General features: G+C 43.9%; 1 long non-coding RNA gene across 1 annotated transcript in view; it reads right to left on the minus strand.

Moving 5' to 3' along the window:
* Positions 1–12,817: 12,817 nt before the first annotated feature.
* The window catches only part of LOC138292374 (uncharacterized), a 66,869-nt gene continuing 58,279 nt past the window's right edge, over positions 12,818–21,407 (minus strand). The window contains exon 5 of the long non-coding RNA XR_011202665.1: positions 12,818–12,998. This is a non-coding gene — a long non-coding RNA (uncharacterized lncRNA). The remainder of the gene's footprint in view (positions 12,999–21,407) is intronic.

A 21,407-nucleotide genomic window follows, 5' to 3' on the forward strand; every position in this document is an offset into this window, starting at 1 on the left:
CAGCTTTCAGTCTGTCTTCCAGGACCCTGTGTCAAATATAAGTCAATTTTGTCAAAAATTGGTTTAGCAGCTCATCAAATCAGGTTATCAAAGTATTTTCTGATTACTTTCAACAGTTTCGTTTCCTTTCTCAGTTTGCAGGTTTACAACAGTTCTGTTCATCGATGATCTTCACGTGCCAAAATATTCACCTGGAATGTCTCGATCAAAAGACAAAAATTCACTTAGCCATTCACTTGTGGTTGCATGTGCCCATTCAGGACCAGCGTACCTTCAATTCGTAATTCGTTTTCTTTTCAATGCGCGATCTCCATTTTACTCTCCATCACTCAAATCTTCCTTCCTTGTTGTGTCTACTTCCTCCTCGATTGTTGTGCCTGTAATTGCCTCTTTTCCTTTTGTTTGTGCTTTCGGCGTATTATCTCTTTTCAGTGGCCTTTTATCAATGCTCTTTTCAATGCTGGTTGTTAGCTCCATTTGTCTTACAAGATCGCCTGCTTCTGGGAGAGCCCTCCTCTGACTAGACTCTCCTGCTGCCTCAGTTGAGGTCGGTTTGCTCTCACCCTCCTGTATTTCCTCCGTTTCGTCTCTTACAAGAGTGGCCGAACCGCTTTCAGTTTGCTCAGATTCAGTCTCTGTCTCCAATTCTGGAGTGGAGGTGGTTGGTACTCTCATCAACTCTCCTTCATTGTCCAAATGACACAGTACTCTTCGAGTATGACTTGCGTGGATCCAGTGCACTTTATAGCTGTAGTAGTAACTAGTACAACTTGGTAGGGACCCTTCCACCGAGGCTCCAAGCACATCTTCCTAATATGCTTCCTGATCACAACCCAATTACCGTCTCTCAGGTTGTGGCCTTGGTCTTGAGAAGGCTGCAGTGCGGTGGCTTCCACCTGATGCGAAAAAGAGCGAATCTCATCAGCCAGACCTTTGCAGTAGTCCAACACCATATCATCTGTTATGTTCACAAGAGCATTGGCAGGAACCACTGGCAATCTCATTGCTCTGCCCATGAGGATTTCGTGTGGTGACAATCCACACTTCCTGTCAGGGACATTTCTCATACTAACGGCAGTGCGTCAGGCCATTTCAGATTTGTGGACGCACACATCTTTGCAAGTCTTGATTTCAAGGTACCATTCATCTGCTCCACAAGCCCTGATGCTTCAGGGCGGTAGCTAAAATGCAAAGTCTGCTCAATGTTTAAAGCTGAACATAGCATCTTGATTACTTCGTTATTGAAGTGACTTCTCCTATCTGATTCTAAAGAGATCGGAAACCCAAAACGTGGTATCAGTTCTCTAAGCAGTAATTTTGCTACTGTGAGGCTGTCATTTCTTCATGTAGGGTAAGCTTCTATCCAGTGACTAAAGATGCAAACAATCACTAACACATATCTCAGTCCTCCATGCACAGGTGTCTCAATGAAATCTATCAGCGTTGTGCTAAATGGACCTCCTGCTCTTCCTATGTGGCTCAAATTGACCACATTCTTTTTACCCACGTTCATCTGCTGACAGATGACACTGCAATGGCAAATTGCTTCAGCAACTGGTCTTCATTTTGGATTTAACCAAAACTGCTTAAAGGTACGAATCATAGCAACCCTCCCAACATGTGCTTGACCATAGCAAAACCTTGCCATTTGAGTCAACAAACTATTTGACAACACCAAATGTCCCTCTTCTGAAACCCACAGTTTATCTTCACGTGGAAAAACATTTTATTTTTCCCAAATTCCGTTTTTCTTCCCTGTCAACGTTATCCTGTAACACTCTCAATTCTTCCAAATTGTCAACTACATGCAAGGCATAACTAGTGCACTCTCCCTCTTCCTCCGGTAACAATTCCCATTTATCCTTGAACGATATACAGTTCAATGCGCATAACCTTGCAACTTGATCGGCATATCCGTTTCCCATTGACACAAAATCTTGTGATTTCAGGTGTGCACTGCATTTCACTACAGCAATCATTTCAGGCATTTGAATAGCTTGTATCAATTCATGTATTCCCTCTCCATTTCTCACTGGTGAACCAGAAGAGGTCAGGAAACCTCTCTGTGACCACAGCTGGCCAAAGTCATGGACTAGTCCAAATCCATACTGACTGTCCATATAAATGGTTACTTTAAGTCGTGCAGAAATATGGCATGCTCTAGTAAGGGCTGCCAATTCAGCAACTTATGCAGAATACACTCCTCGAAGCCAAGACGGGTCAAGTATGCAGGAAATTGTACACACTGCATATCCTGCTCTCAATGTTCCCATACTATCCCTTAAACATGAACCACCGACAAAAACAATTTGGTCATTTTCTTCCATTCAGGTTTCTTTAGTATCAGGTATTGGTTTAGTTCACAAATCAGTTACTTCTAGGCAGTCATGTTCAACTTCTTTCAGCTTGTCAATTTCAATGTTCTCATTTGGAAGTAAGGTTTCTGGGTTAAGCACTGTACACCTTTTAAGTGACACATTTGGGGTCCCCAGGATGACCTTTTCATAACGAGTCAGCCTGGTATTGGTTAGGTGCTGTTTTAGTTCTGGTGAGCAAAACGTCAACAGAGTTAGGGACCATAACAGTTAAAGGATGTCCCATCACAATGCTCTCACTCTGAGTGAGGCTGAATCCAACCGCTGCTACGGAACGTAGACTGCCTGGTAAAGCTGCTGCGACTGGGTCCAAATTAGCTGAAAAATATGCTACTGGGCAGTTTGTACCTCCATGGACTTGAGTCAAGACAGACAAAGAACATGCATCATGTACATGACAGAACAACAAAGGGTTTTGTGTAGTCAGGCATTCCCAAAGACGTGGCTTTGCACAGGCTTTCTCTCAAATCAGTAAAGGTTTTCATGCATGCTTGATGTAACACTGAGGGATCAGTAACTTCCTTGTGAGTCAGCTTCTGCAATGGGTTTGAAATGAGTGAAAAGTTGGGGATCCGTTGGCGACAATAGTTCACAATTCCCAAAAACATCCTGACATCTCTCTGTATTGCCGGAGAATTCATCTGCAATATGGCTGTGACCCTTTCTCTGGAGATTTTCCTAATGCCTTTCTCAATTAGGTGACTCAAATATCTCACTTCTCTATGGCAATACTGTAATTTAGCCGGGGACACTTTATGTCCACCTTTCCCTAAATAGTATTGTGTTTGCATGCCTCTTTGGTCTTGGACGCGACCAACAAATCATCAATGTACTGGACTAATGTCGATTGGAAAGGCATTTCCAATGGCTCAAGATTCTTTTACAAGATCTGGTTGAAAATGGACGGTGATTCTGAAAGTCCTTGAGGAATTCGACACCAACAGTAGACTCAATCTAAAAATTTAAAACAGAAAAGAAATTGACTATCCTCGTGAAGAGGTACAGAAAAGAATGCTTGTGACAGGTCAACTCCGGTGAACCACTGAGCATCCCATAGGATCTGAAACAAAATCACTGCTGGATTTGGCACTACGGGACAACATTTAAATATGATGTCATTTATCTTTCTCAAGTCCTGAACAATTCAAAATTTCCCACATGTCTTTCTCAATCCCATTATCGGTGTGTTACATGGGCTACTCAATACTTCTTTCAGGACGCCTTGGTTCAGAAATTGCGTTTGGCTTTACTGGGACCTTAACTGGCTCAACTCCTTTTATTAGACAAATGTATTTTTCTGTAAAACCCCACACTCTCATTTTAACTGTCCCCTGTAAGACAGTTGGTCTCTCACTGTGAAAACTGGGAAGAAACTAATCAAGGGGTACTCCTTATTCACTGTGTCACAACCTGGTTCTGGGGACAAGTCATCTTCATCATCACTATTTGCCTGATGGCGATTCCATCGCTCGAGCAGGTAATTGAACATCTTGTTTTGTACAAGTCTCTCCCCATTAAGGATACTGGACTTGAATCACAAACCACAAATTTATGTAATCCCTCAAAATTGCCATTTTTGCCTGAACTGGTTCTGTAATCGGGTTTGTCAAATACTGATTTGCAACTTTCGTGCTCTGTAGTCTGGTTAAGTTAAAGTTGTCCAAAGAACTTCCCACGTCGCCATTGGTCAGAAAATCGTACATTTACAATTAGTCCAATAAGAACTCATTTCTAAATCTAAGATATACCTAAACTGTCTTTCACATGTCGATGATTGGCTCCCCTTTGTCTGTTCCCACCGTCAGGCTTGTCAGGTATCAAATTTGTATCACTCCATTCTCCAACCAGTACATCCATTGTTAGCTCCTGGCAAAATTACTTTCTCATGTATTAAACTATACAATGTTGCTCCTCCTGTTACAAAATATTCAAGCAAGCAGCTATCATGAGAAAGTTTAAGATATCTACTAGCATTTGGTCAACACATTGGAAAACAATACATGTATTAATTTTTTTGAGCATACATTTCTCTTGGCCATATTTGAACAGTGCAGCTTAACATGAGGCTGTGCAAACTAGGCGTAAACCTCGCTAACTTGAGGCCTACAAATTAATGAAGCAAATACATACTTTGAAATCATCAATATAACACACTACTACATTATCCTAAACATAAGCACATCAAGTTTATATTAACAAACAATTAATAAAGGCACTTCATGTTTATGACAATCACTCAGGTGGGCACATTTTCCAAGTCACACATTATGTTCTATATTAATCAAATTCTATGCAGATTCATAAATTAAAATACATGAATAATTATTAGTAAAAATTAAGCTTTCACAAAGGTAATACTATCAGGGTGGCCTCGACCTCACCCCTGGCCATTATCCTCTTTTAAGCTTCTAGAAGAAGGTGGAAACTCATTTCCTAGCAGAATAGGCACCATCAAGCTGTTTGTGGTCTTGATTTATTACCAAGATGCCAGATTACAAACAAACCATGCTGCACTGTTCACAAAGCTGTCAGTCAGACAACACATTATTGTCAAGATTCCTGAACACTGTGAGAAAGTGGCAAGGAGTTTGTACAGTAAAAGCCTCCGCAATTTAAAAGAGATAGATTCAACAGCTATAGATCACACAAAGGAAACATCTGTGCTGATCGCCTCACTTGGAGATGAGTGTTAATGACAAATGATTAAATTTGTAGAAGTTCTAAATCCAGAAAAGAATGTACTCCACCATTCACATTTAAATCTTTTTATTGAGTATATGGACAAGAGACTGTCAGTAACAGTGCTTCATTGCTCAATTTGAACTAACATCTTAACTAATATTCTTTCCTTTAAATATCACAGCCCTGTAAATGGATTACCAACATGGCAATCTGGCATAGAACAACAAACTCACTACATAAATCCTAATATACTCACAAACAAAAGGAAGGTAAAAGGAGTGGGATAAAAAACATTGTCAATCTCAAGTTTCATAGAACACATTCATTCAACTCATTCCCCAGGATGTAGGCTGGTTCCTCCAGTTACTATCCCCCATCGTCTGTCAGGTGTCCTCTGTTCCCCCATCTGCTGCTTGTGTATGGTATCAGACTTTTAGCCCTCCAAAAACTCTCTCATCACCTGGTTGGCTGTAAAGACAAACTTTTTCCCCATTGCTCTCAACTCGAAGTCCGCTCAGGTACCATAACGAGGCACTGCATTCAAATGCCAACCGCTCTTTCTTTACAATTAGTAGTTTTAAGTATTTATGTTGGGCGGTCCTGCTTAAAGAAAAATGTGCGTGTTTCTTTCCATTTTAGGAAAGCAACAGGTGTGGCCTCCTCTTTTTATCTAGAAGTCCCCGGTTCAATGTCCCAGAATTCAACAGTTTCCTCTTGTTGGCAAAACATATCGCCCAGCAATCTTCCACAGGTTTTGTGCCTTCACTCCTATTTCTGTTTGCAGAAATTCCTCAATTATTTCACCGATGGTCTCCCCATTATCCTAGTTGGGGGATTCAAGTATTCTCAGGTGTGAAGTTCACACTGTATTGTCCAGCATTTACACTTCTCTTTCCTACCAGATAATGGCGGGATGGCATATTTTCAAGTGCTCAACTGAGTCTCCATCTCCACCTGTCTACTGAATGTTTTCTCCAGTTTACCCTGCGCTAATCCATTTCAGCTCCTGAAGGCCCACTCTCCCTTATGTTTGTCTACCCTACTCTCAATTGGGACCTTGCTATAAATGCTTTCCACAGTAGCATTCTGGCACAAAAGGTGGTTTTCATTTTTACTTAGCAGCAAGAAGCTCCTGAAATGCAATTAGGTTTTGGTAGATTAAGGCAGTCTCACTTATTCAGCAGAGCTGGGTTTCTGGAAATTCATTCTGTGATGGCTGCTGTCATCCACCCGAGGAAATGCCTCCATGACCCACAAGCCTTATTAGCTCCCTCATCAGCTATCCCTGATGTGCCCACTCTTCCACACAGGACCGGCAGCCAGGTCTGTGTCCCTAATAGTACCAGTCCTCCAAGGGCCCTCAGAGCCCTTATAAGCGGAGACACTGTAATTATATATGTGTTTTGACCACTGACTCCACGTTGCACTTAGCCTAGGAGTACACTGTCACTTTAGTGACCACCAGCTTCATTCTGCCTATTGACTTTATCTTAGCATTAGACACTGCTATGTTATAAGCTGCAAGTAGTTTTCCACATTGTACAATGTGCACATGTTTTTATTCTTTGTGTTTTTCCCCACCAAGGGCATAGGCTGATAATGTACTCAGATGGCAGGGAATGGACTTGTTTTGGATTATCACCTTGGGATTGTGGCCACGTCCCGACGTGTTATTTTCAAAGCAGGCCAAAAGCAATCAGCATTTTTTGAATAAATAAACTTCTGCATGGAGAGGGAAACTTCTAGACTTTTCCTTTCTCGTTTGTTCGGATGGCCCATGAATGGGCATGGAAAAGTTTGTAGGGGTTCACCAGGACTGAATTTTAAGAGGTGTATTGGATGTTCTCAAGATAGGGTTTGACTTCAGACGGGGCTGGATTCTAGGAAGAGCTGGGTAGAAACTTACAAAAATATATTGATTAAATAGATAAACTCTCTCACTTCAAAATATTTATTTTTGATAACAAGAGTTTTCCTTCAAGGTCGTTCACAGCCACTGTATCTCCTGCTTAGAATTACCCCCTCCTGGTGTAAAGATTCTAACTCCAACATGCAAATATGGTTATGCTGACGTTTATTCGGTACAAGTCCAAAGGTCAGCATGGTAAACATGATCATCTATACAAAACCTAGTTAATTTTCCATGCCATCCTATATCATCATATCTTCATTAACCCTATGCTATCTAGAACACCAGATCAAAAGGGAGCCTGCCTGAGGGCCCATCTCCTTGGGCCATTTCGAGAGGGTGGAACTGGCCACAAAAATCAGATGTGGATAGGCTAGGGCAAAGTCAGGAGGGTGGGATGACGGGTCAAGTATGTATAGGTGAGGGGTCAGGAGTTCAGCCTCTTTTGACTGACTCATGATCCATAGGCAGTTAGTGAAGGAAAGGGTGTTTTGCCGGTGATGGTTTGCTGGGATTTTAAACTCCCAGTTACCGCCTGTAGGGGGTATTGTTATAGCAGAAAGTTATGTAGTACAGGAGGCTTTGAGCACTTTGTGCATGGCAGGCAGGAAAGACTTAGTAAAGCCAGGTATGCTCGGGCAGGCTTGAATGGGCATGGATCACCTAAAGCATCAGGCGATAGCTGATGTGGCAGCCGTTGTTGCCAGTTGCTTCCCTTCACACAGAAGCAGAGAGGGCATAGTGCTGGGGGTAGCTAAGCAGCCTGTATGTGAGGTAGGGAAGCTGGAAGATCTTATCAGGGCTCATTTTGGGGGCCCTAGCCCTGACTGTGTCCGTGGCACTGAAGTACTCCAAATGTGGTGACAAAGCCTGCTTGTGAGTTTCTAAGAGGAGCAAGAGACTGGAAGTATCACAACACATGCAAGGATGCAAGAGGTGGGGGGTTTGAAGCGGACCTATAATGAGTGACCAAATGAGGCAGTTAGGGTGCCCCCTAGTTAATGTGCAATGCCCTAAATTAGACAGTATTTGACAGGTGTGCCAGCGCCACATCAGTTCAGGAAAATATGAGGGCAGTGGAAAGATAAGGATGGGTAATGCAGGCCAACAGGACTTGAAGCCCATTATAAAGAGTATGGAGGCTGGAGAGATAATTGAAGGGGTTGGGATCTAGAACTTGTGTATTGGCCAGAAAATAAGGAACAATAAAGTGGCATGAGGAGCAGTAGCGGTGGAAGGCCTGGAATTACAGTGAGCCAGGATGTTAGAAGAAGGGCATGATAATTCTACTAGTTAGCGGGAACACTATTTTGATGGCAGCATGGGCATGATTATTCAGGAGGAGAGCGTATGGACCACAGTGGTGCTTAATAAGGCTGAATTGAGGGTAGTGTGATAAATGAGTTTGGTACCTGGTGATGAGGGAAAGAGAGGTGGTACTACAGTTCAAACAGCACCCTTCGGTAATGTTTGAAGTAGCACACTGAACTGAGAGAGCATGGTCCTTTTATACCCACGCAGGGGCTAAAAGGAGGTGGTACAATTATAGAAGCAAGACTTGCATACATGTAAGGTCATGTGGAAATGCACAGTCGACGGGTAGGAGGGGCTAACAGTTTTCAAGGACTAACAGCTGCAGACCTTACTGTGAATGTGCTAAAGTGGGAGATGCTAAATATAACTTGTCACTAGGCAGATTTTCAAGAGTAGTTAACAGAAGGTAGGTCAGAGCATATGGTGAGCACATGGCAGCATGTGGCAAAGAAAATGGCTGCCATGAATACAAAATGGATTCCGCGAAATGTTCACAATAGTTACTAAATACAAGATGTCTTCTGCTAATGCTTAATCTAATCGCTGCTAAACTACAACTGCGTGGATGTAGAAAATAAGTTTGTAAGGGACAAAATACTACCTTACATGCGGATAATGATGCCATTGCAAGAATATTTATAGGATAATAACCAAGATGAGATTTGACAGGAATCATTTGTTGATGCGTTTAAATTACTGCATAGTGAGATGCAAAAATGTGCTTTATCTTGTAGATATGGCACATTTCTGCCTTTCCTGGTGGCGCAGGGCAGCACACCAAGACTTGCTGCATTGCCCTGCCCCACGAGGGCTTGTAAATAAGCCCTTATGTTTCCACCAGCTTCACTGCTATCAGCAAAAATGTTCAGACTGTACAAGGAAGCACCCACTCACACAATGTTTCGGAGGGTTGCCAGTTCGTAAACAATGGAGATCGTATCCAGTTAGGGGGCAAATGGCTCACCCTCCATACAAGGGTGCCTAAACTTGTTAAATGTAAATGGATGTTAAGTTGGCCGGCATATTATCCTGATATTCCAGCAACCAACAAACAAAAATGGGGTTTCAGTGTTGGATTCAGATTAGATTCCCAAGGCCCTAGACAGCTGCTTTGGCCAGATAATTTGAAATTAGTGAAGGAGCTTCAAACAGTAGTGTGGGGCCAACTGTTGAAGGAAGCACATGAGGGGAGAATTGCGAACCTCTCTGTCCATTGCCGGATTTGTTAGTGTCTCCCTTTGTGGGTGGTCCCTAAGAATTTGCTTGCTCCACCATTTATCATGCCACACAAGCAACTCGTCTGGATTGGGGATCCTCAGCCAGGTATAGCCCGGTTTTAGTGGCACAGTGAGCCAGGGGCCTATGTCTGGGCATACCCACTGGAGAAAGATCAAGACTGATTTGCATATAGTTGGGCCAAATCGAGGTGGAACAATGGGCAAACTAACAATGAACTGGGATGCGACCAAGAGTAAATACCAGAGGCTGAGACTAATTAAAGCGTTCCATTCATCATTTTTTGTATATTTTAGAATGTCACCCTATGTGGGACAGGTATGCCCAGATGTTGGTCCTGTGCTCACTGTGTTACTGGAACCGAGCTATACCCCGCTGATGAGCCCATAACAGGGGCAAAACCAGCCCTGGGTTGCTTGTGTTCTTGTTCAGGGAGGACCTGGCTTGGAGGTCCGGACTGGGCTTATCCCACTGGAGATGGATCAAGACTTATTTGCATATAGCTGGGTCCAAATTGAGATGGCATGTTGTACAACATAACAATGGACTGGGGTGCAGCCCACAGTCATTACCAGAGGCTGGGAGTAATTCAAACATTCCATCTATCACTTTTTGCATACTTGTAAATTGAACTTGAGCACCAGTTGAATATTATATTTAAGTGTTTATTTGATTTAATGTAAATAGAGTGCAGGTCTTGTCATTTCTATGGAAATGCTTATATAGGTAAAAACTTCATAGTTGGCAGTGGAAGAATCTGAATTGTGTAACTGAAATGAATCATAATATGCTCAAATGTTCATTGTTACGCGATTTATACCTTGGAACTTCTACACTAGCCTGTGTGTCTTCCAATATAATTCCCTAGCAGAAGAGACTTTTAGGTCTTGTTAATATTTTTATGTTTATATGTATTTTGATGCCTAAGTTGAAAATGTTCTTGTATGATGTTTTCAAACCATTACCAATAAGGAATTATTACTATGTGTAGGATGATTGTGACCTTTTTAGTGTCCATGTTGCAGTGGTTATTTCAGTACAACATAAATTATGGTGTAATTTCAAAGTTTCTAGAAGTTATTTTGTGAAGAAATGCCTGAGATGTTATTTCTTTGTTTGTGTTACATGTTTTGAGAAAGAGGAGTGTTCCTCAAAGCACATGTTGGCTGCCTTCTAAATATATTGTTTCTACTTATGATATATATCAGATCTTGAATAAAGGAAATCACGTTCTGTGAGTCTTCAGCCGAATCTATGAAATGAGGTACTTGATTGTTTCACTAGATGTCCACTAGGATTGTGTGGCTATGGAAGTTTCTGCTTAAAAAACATGGCTTTGCCATTCGAAAACAGACCAGAAGGGGCTGGATAGATAGGTGGTAATAAAGCTGGGCGTAGTGACTAAAGCTTGTCCACTGCCAGTGGCAGCCTGCAGTTTTAGGAGGGAGGGGGCCGGCAGGAAGCACACTCACACTTTCTCACACACACACATGCACGGACGCACATGCATTAACAACACTCATCAGCATTCAAACATACACGCACCCACCAAACATTCATTTAAAATGATCTCTCACACACACACACTTACCTTCAGCCTTGGAGGTCTCAGGAGGGTTGGGAAGGCAGCAGCCCCAGCCTCGTCACAGAGTGGGATGGGGTCAGTGAGACTGCTGACTCCACCCTGTGACGAAGTGTCACTGATTGACACTCGCCATCAGCGCTTCAGGGCTTAAACCTGAAGCGCCCAGATCAAAGTCAATGAGTGACGCTTTTCTCATCACCCGGGGGAGGGGCTCAAGGCACCTTTGCTGAGCCGAGGAGGTCATGCCCATAGGAGCTGTGACCTCTTTAGCCCAGCAAAGTTCAGCTCAGGCAGCCAGGAGTCTGCGCAAATCGCGCATGTCTGCTCCTGGCTGCCTGACCTGACCATGAAGAGTGTCTTTCAGAATGACCTTTGCTCAGCCTGACAGACACTCTTCATGAGGGGCAAAAGGTGAGGGGGGCGTGGCCCCTCCGCCCTAAAGGACGGGCCGTGCCTGTCCACTGCTGAACTGGAGGAGGTATTTAAATGTACAGTCCTGCTGCGGTGATGAGGTGTTTTTGCCTGTCCACTGCTGAACTGGAGGAGGTATTTAAATGTACAGTCCTGCTGCGGTGATGAGGTGTTTTTGCCTGTCCACTGCTGAACTGGAGGAGGTATATAAATGTACAGTCCTGCTGCGATGATGAGGTGTTTTGTCGTGCTGACGGCACAAGTGTTATGATAGCTCACCTTTTAGGAGTGTTAAGAAAATAACTCACTTATCTGTGTCAGAATGCGAAATGTTATGGTACACATTCTTTCCTGTTTGGAGCAACATATGAGGCTGCAAGCTTAGGTCTCCACAATTAAGTTATTCAGAGGATTTGATGATGATGGTCCAGATATGAGTGCCATAAAAGGGAAGGGTTTGCAAACATTTGGGTTCTAATGAATGACTTCAATATATTGATGTTGCTTATGTTTTGTTGTGAGTTGCGTACAGGGCCCATAGGTTATTCGTTGGTTTGGTATGCTGCAAAGTTCATTGATAACTGTCCATGTGGCTACTCCCAAGACTACCAAGCAGCAGACATGGTTTTGGGGTTTGGTAAGAGCAGGATGCAGTGAGGGGTAGCTGTTGCCTTTAAGGGTGAAGCTGTGTCTTGAAAGAAGATGTCCAGATCTGTTAATAATTAATCTGGGCAAAAATGACTTAGCACAGGCGTCAGGGTCTCTCAATATTGAAGACCATAAAAGAAAACTTGGTAAGGCTGAAGAACATTTGGGCTGCAACATGCATTGTCTGGACTGAATTTGGGCCCAGACAGGTTTGGGCAGTGCCTTAAAACACCATGCCATGGATAAAGTGAGGAACAAGTTAAACAGGACCAAGAGGGTGTCTTGTTCAACTTCAGGGATAAAAGTGTTATCGCATGAAAACATTAAATAAGATGATGATACAGTACTTTTGTTGTGTAGCCATTTTAGCTATAGCTTCATACACGTTATTTGAGCAAACTAGACCTGCCGCTGTGCACTTTAACCTAGACATATTTTACTCAGCTTTGTTTTATTATTTTAACAATAGCCACATTTGTGGTCTTGTTTTATGTTCTCTGTCTAGCTGTTCTTTGCCTAGGCCAGCACTGCATTCTTAAACAAGACATTTCTTTCACTCTGTGCTTTTCTCAAGGCTGCAGTAAGATAGGCTGCCAGCAAACATGGTACGCTTTGTCTCTAATGTTCACAGAAACACACACACACTTACGTGGATATCCGTTCTTGGAACATCAGCTGTTTTATTATAAAAATACTACTTAGACCCATGTACGTGAGAGGGATATTCAAGCCAATTGACCATGATTGTATGCTGATTGCTGAGTGCTTCGCTGCAGCTGCTTATGTAGACTACAGGCCTCTTGCTCAGGTATGAGGGATGATGTCTTCCCAGGGGAACCTAAAGGGCAGAATTAGAGATTAACATGCTGTGCTCTAACATAGCCTAGGTAAGAGCTATTTTTAACGATTCTAGTGACAGTATGGTAGCGTTATTTTTATGTTTTACTCTCCTTGTCACAATTTTAATCCTGTCATGCTTCATCGTCCTAGTTATTGCAATACATGCCTTATTATCTAATATGCAGTTACTTCAATAAAACCTTATTGAACTATATTCTGCCCCCGATTGTCCTTGCATAAGTGAGACTAATGTAACTGAGAGAAACGGATGAGATCTTGGTGACCACGATTTCCCTGAAGAGTCAATTGTGTCATGCGGTCGGTTGCCCAATCATCCCTGCTCTTGGGTGGAAATGAGGCACTGCTAGTTAGCAGGAACAAAACCCAGATTAGACCGACAGGTGTCACCTGTTGTGGGTTCAGACTAAGTCCCCCACAGTGCAAGTGATTCTGCCACCCAAATCCAGTAGTCTCATTAGGATAATGAGAGCCTACGCGACACATTGTTTGGCAATGCACACTACTAGGACTATCGGATTTTCTTGCAAGGGTGTGGTGCGAGACGATATGGTGTTGAGTACTCCAGAGGATTTCATTATAAGGCATTTTGTGTTTGAATGGGGGTGGGGGTGGTAAAACCTGTTAACAGGGTTTTCTTGATTGGCGGTAGTTGGGGGGGGAGCGAGTCACAAGTTGGTGTAGCCACCTCTTATGGAAGAGGCACACCTCAAGGCACTGGGGGGGGGAGAGGGCTACAAGTTTGGGAGAGTTGAAGAATGTTAAGCTGGGGAAATATTTGAGAGTTTCATGTCTTGTTTGGATGAAGTGGATGGGGAAAGAATGGCTGTGAGATGGGTGGCATGCAAGTGATTTCTTGGGGATTATTTGGCATTTTGGGAGAGCTTTAAGGGAGTGGATTGGTCAGGCTGTATTGATGAGGTTTAGGTATATTTTTTGTATCTGAATGTTCAATCAACTGCAGCCAGTCCTGATAAATATGGCCATTCTCACTATATGGTGGTCTGCGTTTTATCTGGATTCGTGCCTAATTCACCTGTTACTGACGAAACTCAAACAAACACTCCAGATAAAGAAATGACATAATCCACTTGAAGAATTAGGATGGAAGGATGCTACTGTATGCATGTACTACTTGGCACGGAATCAACTACTGTCAAAGGAAGGAGAAAGAGAAAGCATGCCCACAAGCTGGAGGAAGAGCTATAAGCATCTCTGCTGCATGGACAGTGCCATTCCAAAGTTTGGGTCAAGAGCCCAAACTTGCTCGCCAGAAAGAGTCAGCACAGGGACCCCCACCCCCCAGGGCCTTGTGTTTTAAAGTGACTCTTTAATACTATTTACTTGCATAGTTATCCCATATTGAATTTTAAGAGACGATACGCTCCAGCAGGGAGTGGGGCTTTGATTAATTTAATTTTGTTTTTAAGGTAAAACAAGGTATGTTTCTTATGTTAATACTTACGTCTTAATATGTGTTACACAAATTTTACTACTTATATTCTCAGTGTGTGCATTACCGTGGATCTCCTTAGGTGGCCAACATGGGGAAAAGAAAGACTGCCAAACCCCCCCAACTCCTCCCCCACCCAATAGGGGCAAGGAAAGAGTTCAAGACGGTGAGACATTTAGTCAAGAATTGTACCCTCCATGAAATTGATATATTGAGTCAATGAGGTAGAAACTATTTAAAGTCTGTAAAGAGCCCTCACCAAAATATCAGCTCCCTTGGCCACAATAACATAATTTTATCTAAAAACACTACCCCTAGCCTTAAACCAGACAGCAGGAAGCTGCCTAACAAGTCCTCCAACAACACCTCCTTGGCAGATCATCTACTACTGCCATCCAGTGGCCCTACTGCCTTCTGCAGAACATATGACATGGATCATACAAACTCAAGTTGGCCTGGAAATCCAGTAAACCATATAGGAAGTTGTTTATTCCCTGGCCCATAATGCTATCTGCATATAGACTTTAGTTTCTAGTGAGACGAGTATAGGTCCATCAGATAGAGTTGCCCCCCCATCAGTATTGGGCTCATTCTGCAATCAATAGACACAGTTATTCAGACGGAAGCCCAGCATCCATCAGCAGTGAGAATGCTTTATGTGTCCAATGTCCCCATGCCGAGAGACCATTAAAGGGATAGCCTTGATTTACTGCACTGGTATTTTCTAATTTGTTCTGACCTTATGTATGCCAGCACCTCTTTTGGCCCTCTGAACAGACTGACAGTATCAAGCTGATACTTCAAGACCTTAAGCTAGTAGAGCGCCTGATGGCGAAGGATGCTTGTATGACTGCAAGCAGAGATTCTAGCTTCCAGTTCAAATGTAATCTAATCCACACACAAATTTAGGTTCCTATGAGGGCTAATGTTGGCACAAGGTGCCAGAGTCAGCAGGTTAAAGTACCCCAATATGTTCCACGGCTCCTGGACTAAGCTCCCCTGACTGACTACATAACCCAATGATCCTTGCATGCATGTTATCTTAAACCAATTCAACAGGTATGTCCTCTGCCAGGCACTCTGTCACCCAGATGTAATCTCCTCACTTACAAGAACATCGTTTCACCAATAAACCATGACCCCAAGCCAGCAACTGGTGCCAGCATCCAGCCCCAAACTAGAGGCAAAATCCTGCCCACTGTAAATTCAGAGCCAATACAACTTTTGTCTTAGAATGGGGCAGGGTTGTGCCATAAAATGGATGATCCATTGCTGGGCAGTTTTATTTCTTCATTCCACATTGTTCTACTTCAGGAAATGTGGCCAATTGAACCAGTCCATTGACCGGGGTTCACAACATATAACTCCGAAGCACTGCCATCTTAAGCTGGCTGGCCATCTGACAGGCTACTCATCCGAGTAAAAATATCTTTAAATTGTGTCCTCAGAGAGCTTGAGTTACTTTCTGGGATATCATTGGGCTGAACATACGGGTGAACAATGGATTGGTAGTGAATCTTTACATCTATAATCACACCTCACCTAGAAATAAAGAATTTGTAACTCGATTGGTTCTAGACTCACATTTGTCAAATATGGAGGCTAGACCCCCACTTATGGTGGCTGGAGATTTTAATGTCACCTGCCAGCCCAAGGACTATCAGGATACTGTCATAGACCAGGAAGATGAAGCACATCATATTCAGATCTTATATACTGAACCTATGGCCACTACACACCGTTCAATTAGCATTGCTTACCTTTTCATATGAGTTACGTACCTATTGTCACCGTTTTATCTCAGACACTAAGATATTTAGAGTAGGATATACTATTTCATTTTGGGCATACAATTGTGACATTATTTTGTGGACTTTAAGACCAGTCCAACACTAAACAGCGATCACAATGCACTTCCGCTTAACTCTTACTAAGAATATGATCTATATCCCCTTAACCCCTATTAATACCTCTGCTACAATTCTAACACTAATTATACAGCAATTAGATCTACACCGTGGTGAATGCCATAGGGCAAAATCCTCTTTGGTCACCGCTATTAAATATTGTCATTTATCGGATATTCGAGTGGCGAGGCATTTTTATAAACAGGCTCTGGAGGTTAGTAAGAAAAGACAGGATGATGCAAATTGGTTGGACCTTTTGGCGGTATCCAAAGGTAGAAAAAACACAGAGTTCTGGCAAATTATGGCACAAGTTTAAATTGGAGATAGCACCTCTACTGACACTTCATACAGCCCCATGTCTGGGTAAGTCATTTTGTAGACCTGTACTCAAACCACAACAGTGGTACAGATTTGACGCCTCGTCAGGGGCAGTAAGCGCTAAATAAATACAATTACAAATACCACTCAACCACCTTCTACCTTATGCCATGAACCAGTTACTACCCCCAAACCTTTTGTTTTCTGCCTGCTTGATACTATTAAAGCAACAGTGACTCACTAAGCTGTGAAGACCTGACAAACAAGTTACTTACCTTGGTAAAGCTATTTTCTGGTAGAGACTCTACCTAACTGCAGATGCCTCACCCAAGAATATTCTCCAGACTTCAGACTGGATCTGGAAAAACTTGAGCAGTACCTATGCGCATTTATCACAATCCAAGTTGGAAGTCATGTTACAGTGCCTATATAAGCACCACCTCGGCACTATGACATCAGTTTATTTTGTGACTATTTCTGCACCAAAAATGCAGAGCCACTTGAAAGCCAATGCTTGACCAGTATATAGGGGGTTATTCTAACTTTGGAGGAGGTGTTAATCCGTCCCAAAAGTGACGGAAAAGTGACGGATTTACCACCAGCCGTATTACGAGTCCATTATATCCTATGGAACTCGGAATACGGCTGGTGGTATATCCGTCACTTTACCGTCACTTTTGGGACGGATTAACACTCCTCCAAAGTTAGAATAACCCCCATAGTGTCTAACTGGATATTTAGGGTGACGAACCAAGTTTGCAGAGCAGGGAAGATGGGAGGGTCTGTGAGGAATCTGAGGTTAGTCTCTACCAGAAACTGTATTACCAAAGGTAGGTAACTTGTTCTTCTGATAGAAAGTTCTATCACAGAATCCTCACCTTAGAAAACATATCCAAGCAAAGCCTTCTGGAAGGTGCGTCTGCAAATTAGATTAAACCAAAAGGTCCTGAGGGACTGAGTGGGTGAAATGCACTTCTTGACAAACCTGACTTTCAAGCAGTAGTGCCTTATGAATGTACGGAGGGACACACAAGCAGTAATAGTACCCTTGACCCTGGTGGAATGGGTCCTCAAGTCTTCACGAGGCTTCTTTTGAGCTCATGGTTAGTAGATCTTAATACAAAGTACAAGACATCATGAGATGGTCCTTTTCTGTAAAACCAATTAAGAGGTGATATTCCACTTGCTGTTCTTTGATTCAATCAATGTACAAAGAACAAACTCTCCTAGGGTCCAGGAGGTGAAGTCTGTCCGTCTGTTTAGAAGGATGAGGTGGAGTGAAAAATGGCAGCATGATGTTCTGACTGATATGAAAGGGAGTGACCACCTTCAGCACAAAAGAGGCATTCAACTGTAGAACCGGTTTGTCCAGGTAGAAGCTGGTGTATGGAGGGTTGACTAATAGAATTTGAAGCTCGCTGAGCAACCTAACTGATGTAATGGCTACCAAAAAAGCTGTCTTGAGGGTTCAGTGTCTGAGTGGACAGCTATGCAGGGGCTCAAATGTTAAGTCTATGAAAAATGTTAGGACCAAAATTAGGGTACCTTAGGAGCATGATAAAAGGGTAGGCGAGAATGAATGTTGCAAGCCCTTAAGAAAATGAGTCACAACAGGTGACTTAAACAGTGAGAGCTGATCCAATAACCACTACAAAAACAACTGGGCTGAAGGCAAGGCATTGCCGGGATAAAGACAACACAAACAGTAAGACCTCCAAAAAGGGGGCTGAAAGGAGGTCAAATTGGCATGACGAGCACTAAGCCACAAATCTGCCCCAACAGCAGGCGTATACAGTCTTTATGAGGGACACCTGACTGCCATAAAGACATCACAGATCTCTGGAGGCAGATCAAAGGCATTTAACTGTTGCTACTCAATCTTCAAGCATGAAGGTGGAGCATGTGTAGGTTTGAGTGTGGAACCCTCCCTGCTTCTGCGACAGAAGGTCCTCCTGAAAGAGCAGCCTGCTTGGAAGACAGATGTTCATGCTCAGGAGGGACACCAAACTCTCCTTGCTCAGTCCAGAGCCACTAGGATCACTTGGGTCCAGTCGGTCCTGATCTTCTTGTGAACTCCTAGCAGGAGCGGTATCAGCGGAAGGTGTACTGGAGTCTTGGGTTTCAGTCTAAACTGAACATGTCTCAGAATTAGAACTGCTTTTGAAACTCTCATGTGCAGAAGAGCCAACATTGCCCCTTCTCGGTAGTAGTGAATAGATCGTGCCCCACTTCCAGATGTAGATGCCATTTATGATCTGCAAGGCATCGGCAGCTGAGCTCATCCGCCCTGGTGTTCAGAAATCCCGCAAGGTACTGCAAGGCCAGCAAGATGTCCTGTCACTTCAACCAGGTCCAGAGGCACAGGGTCTCCTGGAACATGGCCCATGACTCCACCATGTCCTGTTTATTGCAATATCATCTGATGGCGGTGTTGCATATGAATACCTGAACCAATCCTTCTTTGATGGATGGGAGGAAGGCTTCAATGCCAAGTGAATCATACTTAGCTCCAGAAATTTGATATACAGCTGGGACTTCGTCAGATCTCCACCTTTCCCAGGTGGCTGCCCCATCCCAGAGGAGATGCATCTGTCACCACTGTCAGCTTCGGGTGGAGAAGGGAGAGGGGTCTGCCACTCGGCCAATCGTGGTTGGCTAGCCACCACTGTAGATCTTTTGTAGTCTCTGTGGAAATCGGAGCCAGGTCGGAAAGATTCCCCTGATGCTTTACCCACCGCAGAGCCCGCATGTGCCATTAGGTGTGCTTAACGAGCAGGATACAGAAGGTCACAGACACAGCAGCCTCAGAGTCAGGCTCACTGAAATCCAGGACAGAGGTTGAAACATCGGGATCATAGCTCAAATGCCCTGGACTTTCTGCTCTAAAGAGAAGCTGTGGAACTTCACTGTATCCAGAATGAAAGGGAACATCTGGGAAGGAGTGAAGTGTTACTTTGGTATGTTGATAGTGAACTCCAGCGAGTGCAGGAGTTCACTGTCATCTGGAGGTGGGTGACAACTGCCCGGGGAAAGCAAGTCTTTAGCAGCCAGATGTTGAGGTAGGGGAAGACTGGAACCCCTGACCTCTCAAGGTGAGCTGCAACCACCGCTACCACTTTTGTGAACACCCAGGAAGCATTGGTGAGGCCAAAGAGGAGCACAGTAACCTCAAAATGCAGGTGTCCCCATGGGAACCACAGGTAACACCAGTGGGCTTGCAGGTCGGGGAGGTCAAAATAAGTGTCCTGCAAGTCCAACATTACCACCCCGTCTCCAGGATCCAGGGCGGACGAGACCTGAGCCAAGGTAAGCATCATGAATTTCTCGTACTGTAGAAGACATTGAAAGTGTGAAGATCTAGGATAGGACGAACACCTCTGTCCTTTTAAGGCACCAGAAAGTAGAAGAAATAGTAACTATGTCCTACTTCTGGTGCTAGCACCCTCTTAATGGCTCTTTTGGCCAACAGAGCTTACACTCTCTGAGGGAGGAAATTGAAGGGTGTAACCCTCTCTGCATCATTTGTAGTACTAGCTTGTCAGAGAGTATGCTGCTCCATGGAGGCAGGTGGTGAGGGATCCTGGCACCAACAGGTTGACTAGGGTGGGGGCTCGCTAAAGCGGCTTGGGGATTGCAGCAGTGACCCTGTCCACAAAAGGGCCAGGTATTCTTCTGGGCTGGGGGTACAGCTGATATTGTGGACTCCCACAGGTGCCCCAACAACAGCCATGGAAGGGGCAAAAGGACTGCTGCTGTGGTCAGGAAGCCAGGAAATGTCCAAGGGACCTGGCAGTTGCACAGCTTTCTTGAAAACACTCAAGCGCTGAAAAGGGCTTCTCGCAAAACAAGCAGGAGCCTTTGAATGGGATATCGATGAGGGATGATTGCATATCTCCAGAAAATCTGGTGGACTGCAACCAGTTGTGGTGACGGAGCACACCATAGAGGCCATGGCCTTGCCTAGAGAGTCTGAAGTGCCAAGCCTAGCAGCTGGCAACCGAGTCCCATCATGAATGAGAGTATTAGCTCAAAAGGTATGCAGATTTCACTGGCTGCAAAGCCAAGCTGGGGGAAAAGAAAATTGGCTTCCAAACAGTATCCAGCCTCTTGGATTCCTATCTTGTGGGATGGAAGGGAATGCGTTCAGGTTAACTCGGCTGTTGAGGCCTGTACCACCAGGCTCTCAGAGGAGGGATGCTGGGAGATGAAGTCTTGGTACCCTGGGACAGGATGATGGAGACGTTGCACAGGAGCCCCCAGGTCAGGTTTAGCCCAGGCCCCCAGGAGAACGTTGGTGAGGGCCTCATTAAAGGGGCGCACAGGTTCTGCTGAGCTCTCCTGTATGAAGCACCTCTGTCAAGACATTGTTCTTGATAGCATACATTTGTATGTCCAAGATCTCCGCTGTCCTGTGCATCACTGTTGCAAAGGATATGCCTTCCTCCAAAACAGGGTCCAGAGAGGAAAGCATGCCAGAGTCTGGGGAGGTGTCCAGGCTGCTGGCATCGCCAAATTCCTCGTACCAGTTTTCTTCCTGGCCAGGGCCAGCCTCATAAAGATCATATCCTTCTTCCTCCTCGTCCCATCAGGGATAAAGGGCATGTTCAAAGGAAGCAAATCCAGAGATTGCTATACTCTGGATGGTATTGAGGCAGGCAGTGTTGAGGCGATACAGACTCAAACTTGGAAATGGGGATAGATTAGTTATCTA

Source organism: Pleurodeles waltl, chromosome 4_2 (genome assembly GCF_031143425.1).
Source record: "Pleurodeles waltl isolate 20211129_DDA chromosome 4_2, aPleWal1.hap1.20221129, whole genome shotgun sequence".
Taxonomy (NCBI): Eukaryota; Metazoa; Chordata; class Amphibia; order Caudata; family Salamandridae; genus Pleurodeles; species Pleurodeles waltl.